The following is a 10456-nucleotide window of genomic DNA, read 5'->3' on the forward strand; positions in this document are numbered from 1 at the left end:
TTAAACGAGCCAAATTTGGAAGTCAAAATTTTCAGTGTGGCCAGGAACCCAGATTGCTACCTGCTCAACTTCATTTTTTTAATCTCGTCATCTGCAATTAAGATCTTTTCTCAGTAATCAAATAAAAGTTTTCTCCCATCTGTTTCTACCATTCTTTTTTGGTTTACAGAAAAACTGTAGAGAAAGTAGAGTTCCCATAATACCCTTCACGCACACACACAGAGTTTTTCCTATTATTAACATCTTGTGTCAGTGTGGTACATTTTTTATAACTGATGAACCAATATTGATATATTAAAGTCCATAGTTTACATGTGCAGTCCTATGGATTTTGACAAATGCAAAATGTCATGTGTCCACCATTACAGTATCACATAGAATAGTTTCACTGCCCTAAAAACCTGCTAGCCTCTTCCTCATGATCTCTCCCCTCCTCCCCCAGAACCTCTGGCAACCAGTGCTTGTTTTTTTTTTCTTTTTTTAAGATAACTTCAGGGGATATTTTCAGTTTAAGGTTTAAAGATTACCTCAGGGTAATTGTGTATTTCTACCATTCATTATGGATAATTTCATTAATTATGATTAATAGATTTTTGTTACTGCTCACTTCACAAATGTTTTTCACAGATCACCTCCACTCCCCATGCAGACACTGTCCTGCATGACAGGTGACATGATAATCACTTCCCAGCAAGTGGATGAGGTCACAGAATCTCCATCCTTTTATCTCAGGGATAAGATGCCCACTTGGGATACTTACACAGATGCCGCTGCTGCAGACACTCTGGAAGTGCCAAGTATCAATTTGGTAAGTAACTACGTGTTGCAGATAAGTATGAAAATCTTATAAGGAAAGGGTGTATGTCAGGGAACTCAATAAGAAATACTATATGGAAAACCAATTCTGCTTGCTGGGCTTGGAACATGAATACTGGTCAAAGTAGGGATGGTGCTGAGGGACCCAGAGACACAACATCACCTCATCCGTGGCTGACTGACATCTCTTCTCTGTTACAACCTGTCTGAGGTTTACTCCCTCTCATCCCGGGCCAAACCCATCGACCTCCCCAGTATCCACTCTAAAGCCTTTGCTGTGCATGAAGTAAAAAACAGTAAGACAGCTTGTTTAACTCACAGCTACAGTTGTAATGTCTCCACAGCAATTGTGGGCATAGGCTTTTTTTGGTCTTTGACAGTTTGTTTTTTGCAAAGGGACTCTGTATGTATATTTGTCTAAAATGTGTTATTATCAATTTAATGAAATGACTTACTTAGGAAAAATGTGGTGACAGTTTGCAAATGTCAAATGGCAAGAATAAACCAACCAGAGGTACAAAGAATGTCAACATGTATTACCCTGATATGGAAGCATGGTTTATATGTACATAATATCATAATTCTCATTACTACTTTACTCCCTCCTCTCTCTAACAAGCTCAGATACTTTGGGGTCAATACGGGTTTCTAGCGTGTCATCTACAAGTCTTAAAACTGTTCTAATGTACCATATTCCAACCACATGAATTTTCTGATGGGAACCGTCATACTCTTTTCTTGAGAGAGCAAAATTCTTCATCAAACCCTAATTGTCCTTCCAAAGAGCCCTGGTGGTGCAGTGGTTAAGCTCTCAGCTGCTAATCAAAAAACTGGCAGTTTGAACCCACCCAACAGCTCTGCAACAGCTCTGTGGGAGAAAGAGTGATCTCCTTCTGTGAAGATTGCATCCTTGGAAACCCTAGGGGGCAGTTCTACTCTGTCCTGTAGGGTTGCTATGAATCAGAATCGACCGATGAAAATTAATTTAGTTTAGTTTTGATCCTTGCAAAAACAATTTTTGGTTTTACAAACTCCTTTTTTTCTCCCTGATTAATACAAACATAGTTAATTCTCAAGCCAAGTAAACTGCTCTACCTGTTTATGATTCAAATGTATTTCATAATCTCTCCTAATATTAATTCCATTTCATTCTTTTCCACCATTCTCTTATTTTGCTTCTTTGACCTTTTTTTTATTGTACTAGTATTTTCCTATTTTTGTTCAAATTTGTAGAGTGTTACATAAATCAGCATATTTACTGATAAATTTTTGAACAAATGCGTCTATGTATTTTGTCATAGAAACTCTTCAGAATCACCTCAATTACAACTCAGACTGAAAGCACTCTGATCAATTGGTGTAGATTCTCTCAGAAATAACTGAAGTTCAAACATAGTCTATAAAATCTGCTTATACTAACCTATTGATATAATTGCTGAAATAATTCTCTTCAGCCCTTTTAACTCAATCTGATTTATTTCCATGAAATTTAAGAAGTGGTCTCTTATTAGGTTGTGTCCTTACCTCCTCCAGCTCTTCATTTTCCATAGTCATGGTTTCAGCTAAGCAAGGGTAATTTTATCTCCCCCTAAAATTTAAGGCAAGTTTTATGTTTAACTTTAGTTATTTATTAAATATCACATAAACGAATGAGATGTAATTGCGAAGAGTAGTTCTTAATGAAGCCTCATTTGAATGCTCTGGAAAACATCAACATTTTAGGTTACTTAAAAACTGAATTAAGTATGATTGATAAAACTGTAAATGATTGAGGAAGGAGCATTATCAAAATATGTACATTTTCTACAGATAGAACATTTTAAAAACATGTCTAAATTTTCAGCTCACTTTTAGGAACTCTGACCAGTTTTTTGTATTTAGTTAACTATTACTTTCAATAGATAAGAAAACGAAGAGAATTCCAACCAGAGGATCCAAAACAAAATTTTATAACCACAATAAAATTTTGGCAAATAGTATACGGTGTAAGTGAAAAATAGGACCTAGGTTTCAATGCAGTGTGCATTTTCCACATAATTTTATACAAATATATATTAACTATAGATTAATGTTTTTAACATTTTCCAGGAATTGCCTGTTTATAACCATTGCCTGATTTGTATTTTTATCTCTATCCCTGATAAGGCTACTGTAGCCCATTACGGATTAGTGGGAGACTATTAAAGATAGCTTACTATTTTATATTAGCCATACTTTGCAGTGTTTCATTTTAATTTGGGGGTTCTGTTTTATTTTAATGTTTTCAAAATTAGTTTGAATTTTATATTTTGTAGTTGATTCACTGAAATCATAAACAGACAATGTACTCCCATTTGTATATATATTATGTCTCTTGATTCACTTTTAATTCAAAGATTTGGCTTACCTTTTATCTTTGCCATTTATATGGGGACGCAGCTGGGTCATTTGGTGTAATTTCTCACATTCTCTAAGATTACTGCCTCCCTTTGATATTGTTTAACATGTTCTCCTTTGATATTGTTTAACATGTTCTCCTTTACTTCCAATAAAAGCACAATATGGAGCTAGAGACTTGGCTCAAAACCAGGTTCGCTCTTTGGCCAGAGTTCTCCACAAGAAGTACGGAGAACTTCTGGATGCATCATAAATGGATGCTCTGATGTCTGGTGTCCCTCTTTTGTGATGCTACGATTGAACCCTGGGTCCAGATGGTGTTAGTGTTTTGTACCCATTATCAACTTTTCCATTAGCCTTTTATCTATAGCATCAGCAACCACTACTGATCATTGGTTGAATCCATTATCTTATGAGCCGTTGAAACATGCTTGAATCCTAACTCTATCACTATTTCTACAGTTATAACCCAGAAGTCCTCTATAGGGAAGAAGTGTTCCTTATCTTTCATTTGGTTACCCTAAAATATATTCTGTACATCAAGGAGAGCAAAGTTCTTAATTAAAAAAAAAAAAAAAATTGCCATCAAGTCAATTCCGACTCATAGTGATCACGTGAGACAGGGTAGAACTGCCCCCATAGGGTTTTCAAGGCTATAATCTTTCCAGAAGCAGACTGCCACATCTTCCTCCTGTGGATTAGCAGCTGGGTGCTTTAACCACTGTGCCACCAGAGCTCCTAAAGTTCTTAATACCTTCCCTCTCTTTAGCAGTTTTCAAAATAATGAGGTGAATCATTACAATCTTCCAGCAATAACAGATGCATTTTTTTTTAAGTTTTTATGGTGCTTTAAGTGAAAGTTTACAAATCAAGTCAGTCTCTCATACAAAAATTTATATACACCTTGCTATATACTCCTAATTGCTCTCCCCCAATGAGACAGCACACTCCTTCCTTCTAATCTCTCTTTTCGTGTCCATTCCACCAGCTGCTGACCCCCTCTGCCCTCTCATCTCCCCTCCAGATAGGAGAAGCCAACATAGTCTCATGCGTCTATTTGATCCAAGAAGCTCATTCTTCACCAGTATCATTTTCTATCTCATCATCCAGTCCAATTCCTGTCTGAAGAGTTGGCTTGGGGAATGGTTCCTGTCTTGGGCTAACGGAAGGTATGGGGACCATGACTACGAGGGTCCTTCTAGTCTCAAGTCAGACCATTAAGTCTGATCTTTTTATGAGAATATGGAGCCTGCATCCCACTGTTCTCCTGCTCCCTCAGGGGTTTTCTGTTGTGTTCCCTGTCAGGGCAGTCATCAGTTGTAGCCAGGAACCATCTAGTTCTTCTGGCCTCAGGCTGATGTAGTTTCTGGTTTATGTGGCCCTTTCTGTCTCTTGGGCACATAATTACCTTGTGTCTTTGGTGTTCTTCATTCTCCTTTGCTCCAGGTGGGTTGAGATCAATTGATGCATCTTAGATGGCCGCTTGCTAGCATTTAAGACCCCAAATGCTACTCTTCAAAGTGGGATGCAGAATGTTTTCCTAATAGATTTTATTATGCCAGTTGACTTAGATGTCCCCTGAGACCATGGTCCCCAAACCCCCGTCCCTGCTATGCTGGCCTTCAAAGCGTTCAATTTATTCAGGAAACGTCTTTGCTTTTGGTTTAGTCCAGTTGTGCTGACTTCTCCTGTATTGCCTGTTGTCTTTAACCTTCATCTAAAGTAGTTCTTATCTACTATCTAATTAGTGAATACTCCTTTCCTCCCTCCCTCCCTCCTCTCCTCCTTCCTTCCCTCCCTCCCCCTTCTCGTAACCATCAAAGAATATCTTCTTCTCTGTTTAAACTATTTCTCCAATTCTTATAATAGTGGTCTTATACAGTATTTGTCCTTTTGCAACTGACTAATTTCACTCAGCATAGTGCCTTCCAGGTTCCTCCATGTCATGAAATGTTTCAGATTCCTCACTGTTCTTTATCGATGCGTAGTAATCCATTGTGTGACTATACCATAATTTATTTATCCATTCATCCATTGATAGGCACCTTGGTTGCTTCCATCTTTTTGCTATTGTAAACAGTGCTGCAATGAACATACAGTGCATATATCTGTTCATGTAAAGGCTCTTATTTCTCTAGGATATATTCCAAGGAGTGGGATTGCTGGATCTTATGGTAGTTCTATTTCTAGCTTTTTAAGAAAGCGCCAAATGGATTTCCAAAGTGGTTGTACCATTTTACATTCCCACCAGCAGTGTATAAGTGTTCCAGTCTCTCCACAACCTCTCCAACATTTATTAGTTTGTGTTTTTTGGATTAATGCCAGCCTTGTTGGGGTGAGATGGAATCTCATTGTAGTTTTGATTTGCATTTCTCTAGTGGGTAATGATTCCTCATGCGTCTGTTAGCTACCTGAATGTCTTCTTTAGTGAAGTGCCTCTTCATAATAACAGATGCATTTTTGTATCATTAGTGTCCTATATATTTTGTATCTCATTTGACATGATTCAACTTTTTGCAGCTATCCATTTGATACTAAAGTGTACTTTCATTTCTGAAGTGGGAGGCTATTGAATTTCAATTCTTAGCCCCTAAGCCAACTCGAGCAGCCGTTCCCAGGTTACTTGATTACTTGTATAATATATTCCATGGTCATCTTGAAAATTCCCTGCCCAGACATGAACTTATTCTTTTTTTTCAGAAGATCTGATTTTGTTTAACAAGAAATTGTATTTCGAAAACACTATCTGTGGCCCAGTGATATTCTTTGCTACGGAAGTGGTCATATAATCTAGCCAATTTCAGTGGAAAGATCTAAAATATATGTACTTTAAAGAGAGAGTTAATGAGTTAATTATTCTAAATCAAAATTATGGGTTTTTACTTCTTTGATTTTATATTGGTGTTTCTTTTCTCTTACAATGAAAACTTTGGTTCCTAATTACATTCATATATTTATTCATTTCAAAATAATTATACGTTTTTTTATTCCTAATAACATGGTTATGGAAAACTGTTTAAATATTTTCTAGTATTTTTGTCTGTCAGATATATTCTACTAGGGATGTAAAATCCAAATCCTGTCTTAAATAAAATTTTCTTTGTTGAAGATGTCACTCATTAACTTGCCGTGCATCAGAATAGTTTTGTATTGCTTTGGATATTCTTTTTTTTTTTTTTTTTGAGTTTTAGATGGAGGTTTATAGGGCAAATTACTTTCTCATTAAACAATTAATATACATATTGTTTTGTGACATAGGTTGCCAACCCCATAATGTGTCAACATTCTCCCCTTCTTGACCTTGGGTTCCCCATTGCCAGATTTCCTGTCCCCTCCTGCCTTCTCGTCCTTGCCCCTGGGCTGATGTGCCCACTTAGTCTCGTTTTGTTTCATTGGACTGTCTAATCTTTGCCTGAAAGGTGTACCTCAAGAGTGACTTCATTACTGAGCTAAAGCTGTGTCCAAGAGCCATACTCTCAGGGTTTCTCTAGTCTCTGTCAGACCAGTAAGTCTGGTCTTTGTTTGTGAGTTAGAATTTTGTTCTATATTTTTCTCCAGCTCTGTCCAGGACTCTCTATTTCATTTTTATTTTATTTAATGATGTTTTATACTTTAAAATGGTTCGTGTTTGCCAAAATATAATAAAAGATTGAAATACGGGTAGCTTTTAACGCTACCCCTCCACACTGGTCACTGATTACTTCCATGAGAAACTACTTTTTATCTCTTTTCAGTTCTTCCTACCACTGTTTTAAAGCAAATACATATTTATATTCATCCACTTTTAAAAAAATAAATGTAGCATAGTATACACTGTTTTAAATTTTCTTTGTCTCTTTGTTTTAACTTTAAAACATCCTGGGATGACCCTACATCAGAGTACAGAAAGTTTGCAAATTCACATTTATGCTTTAATGTGCTGTGTTGATGTGCCATTGTTTCTTTATCCAGTCCCCTTTAGATAGGTGTTTAAGTGCACTACAGCAATAACAGACGCAATAGCTTAAGTACTCAGCTGCTAATTGAAAGGTCAGCAGTTCATACCCACCAGTTGCTCCCCGGGAGAAAAGACATTGTAAACTGCTTCCATAAAGATTAAAAAAAAAAAAACCCACTGCCATCAAGTCAGTTGCGACTCACAGTGACCCTATAGCTACAGCCTTAGAAACCCTATGGGGAAGTTCTACTTTATCCTACAGGGTCGTTATGAGTCAGAATCTACTCAACAGCAATGGGTTATAGTAATAAGAAGCACTGGTGGCACAAGGGTTAAGAACTCAGCTACTATTCGAAAGGTTAGTGGTTTGAACCTACCCAGCTGCTCTGTGGAAGAAAAGACCTGGTGATCTGCTCCCACAAAGATTTGTTGTTATTAGGTGCCATGGAGTCAGTTCCAACTCATAGTGACCCTATGTACGACAGAATGAAACACTGCCTAGTCCTGCCCCATCCTCACCATCATTGCTAAGCTTGAACCCATTGTTGCAGCCCCTGTGTCGATCCATCCCCTTGAGGGTCTCCCTCTGTTTTGCTGACTCTCCACTTTACCAAGCATGATGTCCTTCTCCAGGGACTGATCCCTGCCAATTACATGTCCAAAGTATGTGAGGTGTGGTCTCGCCATCCTCGCTTCTAAAGAACATTCTGGTTGTATTTCCTCCAAGACAGATTTATTTGTTCTTCTGGCAGTCCACGGTATATTCTTCACCAACACCATAATTCAAAGGCATCAATTTTCTTGGGTCTTCCTTATTCATTACCCAGCTTTTGCATGCATATGAAGTGACTGAAAACACCGTGGCTTGGGTCAGGTGCATCTTAGTCCTTACTTTCTCCCTTAGGGTCGCCATGAGTCAAAAATCGACACAATGGCACCTAACAACAATAGCAATGTATAACATTTGAACATAAAAGCACATACTCTTAGTGTCCACTTAAAGGTCAAAATATTTGTCAGCTTGTTGTTGTTGGGTGCCATCCGGGTGATTTTCTTCTCATAGTGATCCCATATGAGAGTAGAAACTGCCCATAGGGTTTTCTTGCATTAGCAGATCACCAGGTCTTTCTCCTGTGGAGCTGCTGGGTGGGCTTCAATCGCTGACCTTTTGGTTAACAGCCGAGGGCTTAACTGTTGTGCCACAGGGTTTAAGCATTGGAAATTACCTGAAATAATAATGGTAACACTTTTTCATTCCTCTACTCACTCCTCTGACTCCAATTAAAATCAACATCCTGTAGATATTGACGTGATGGTTTCTGCCAGTGTGGAAAAAGGGATCCTCTTCCTCACTCAGATAGGAGTTGAGATCCTGGGAAACTCATCACTTCTTTGTCTTTATAACTTCACTTTGATCACTGGGCACATGTTGAGACCCACAGACTTGATTCTCAACCCAGTGGTCTTGGCCAATTCCTTGGTACTTTTTTTCTAAAGGGATCCCTCAGACTATGGCAGCTTTTGGACTGAATTTTTTCCTGGATGATGCTGGATGCAAACTTGTCTTCTATTTGCACAGAGTAGGCAGGGGGGTTTCCCTCAGCACCATCTGCCTCCTCAGTGGCTTCTAGGCCATTAAGCTTTGCCTCAAGTTCTCTAGGTGGTTGGAGGTCAGAATTAGATCCCCAGTGTGCATTGGCTCCTACTGTTTCCTCTGCTGGATCCTGCATCTCTCATTAAATATCTTAATTCCTTTGACAGTGAACGGGCCACAAAATAGCACAAACGCAGGTGTGCTAACTAATTTTAGATACTGTTCTGTGCTCATTCTGGGGACAGTGATACAAAAACTACATGCTGTCATGCTCTCCTTCATTGATGCGATAATTTGGGCTTCATGGCCTGGGCAAGTGGCTCCATGGTCCTTGTCTTGCACAGACACAAGCAACGAGTCCAACACATTCACAGCAACAGCCTCTCCTGTAAACCTTCTCACGAGGCCAGAGCCACACGCACCATCCTCATCCTGGTGAGCATGTTTGTCTCCTTTTACTCTCTCTCTTCCATTTTGACTATCTATGTTTCTCTAACTGTAAATCCAGGCCAGTGGCTGATAGACATCTCTACACTCATGGCTTCATGCTTCCCAGCATTCAGCCCCTTTGTGCTCATGACCAGTGATGGCCATGTCTCTCAGTTCTTCTTTGCCTGCTATGCAAGAAAATAGTTTTTGTATAATCTGCTTATGGGGCTAGAAGCTTTCTGTTCCTTGCAGGAAATACATTGTTTTCTAATACATGTGTGAGAGCTGATTAAGGGTCAGGCACACTGTTAGAAGAAGGAGCCCTAATAGAGCAATGGTTAAGTCCTTGGCTACTAAGCAAAAGGTTGATGGTTTGCACCTACCCGGTGGCTTCAAGAGAGAAAGAACTAGTGATCTGCTCCCATAAGATTACAGCCAAGAATATGGAACAGAACCTCAAATTTCTTAAAAAAAACAGACTTACTGGACTGGCTGAGACTGGAGGACTCCCTAAGACTACTGCCCTGAGATATTCTTCAAACCTTGAACCAAAACTAACCCAAGGTCACCTCAAAGCTAAATAACAAATTGGCTCAAAAAATAATGAATATTACCCATAAGTACTGTGCTCCTTTAAAAAAAATTACCTACATGAGACCAAGCAGTCAGCAAGTACTTTAAAACAAAGATGAGAATGTAAGGGGGCAGGGAAACTAGATTCATGGAAACGAAACAACCAGAACAGAAATAATGAAAATGTTCACACATTGTGAAGAATGTAAGCAATGTCCTGAACAAACTGCTGTGTAAACCTTCACTGAAAACAGAATAAAATACTATTAAAAAAAGACTAGTCAAGAAAACCATATGGGACAGTTCTATTCTGCACACATGGGGTCGCCGTGATTTGACATCAACTTGACAGCAACTAACAACAAAACAACAATTCTTCAAGCAAATAAAAGAAATCAGTGTTTAGAGGGTGGTCAGAGTTTAGAGGGTAATTGTGAGTGTCACCGGATATAGGTTCTCCAAGATCAAACAGGAATTCTGAACAAGCCAATGCAAAGATTCAATTAAGTAGTTGAAATCACCACCTTTGCTTTCCATGAATAATTTGGTAAGTGTTATGGATTGAACTGTGTCCCCCAAAAATGTGTGTCAACTTCGCTAGGCCATGATTCCCAGTATTGTGTGACTATTCATCATTTTGCCATCTGATGTGATTTTCCTATGTGTTATAAATCCTACCTCTATGATGCTAATGAGGCAGGATTAGAAGCAGTTATGTTAACAGTTATGTT

General features: G+C 38.6%; 1 pseudogene; it reads left to right on the top strand.

Annotated features, from left to right (window-relative positions):
* The first annotated feature begins 8227 nt into the window (after positions 1-8227).
* LOC126085066 (vomeronasal type-1 receptor 1-like) lies at positions 8228-10242 on the top strand (annotated as a pseudogene).
* The last annotated feature ends 214 nt before the right edge of the window (positions 10243-10456 follow it).

The sequence above is a fragment of the Elephas maximus genome, chromosome 11 (assembly GCF_024166365.1).
Source record: "Elephas maximus indicus isolate mEleMax1 chromosome 11, mEleMax1 primary haplotype, whole genome shotgun sequence".
Lineage (NCBI taxonomy): Eukaryota > Metazoa > Chordata > Mammalia > Proboscidea > Elephantidae > Elephas > Elephas maximus.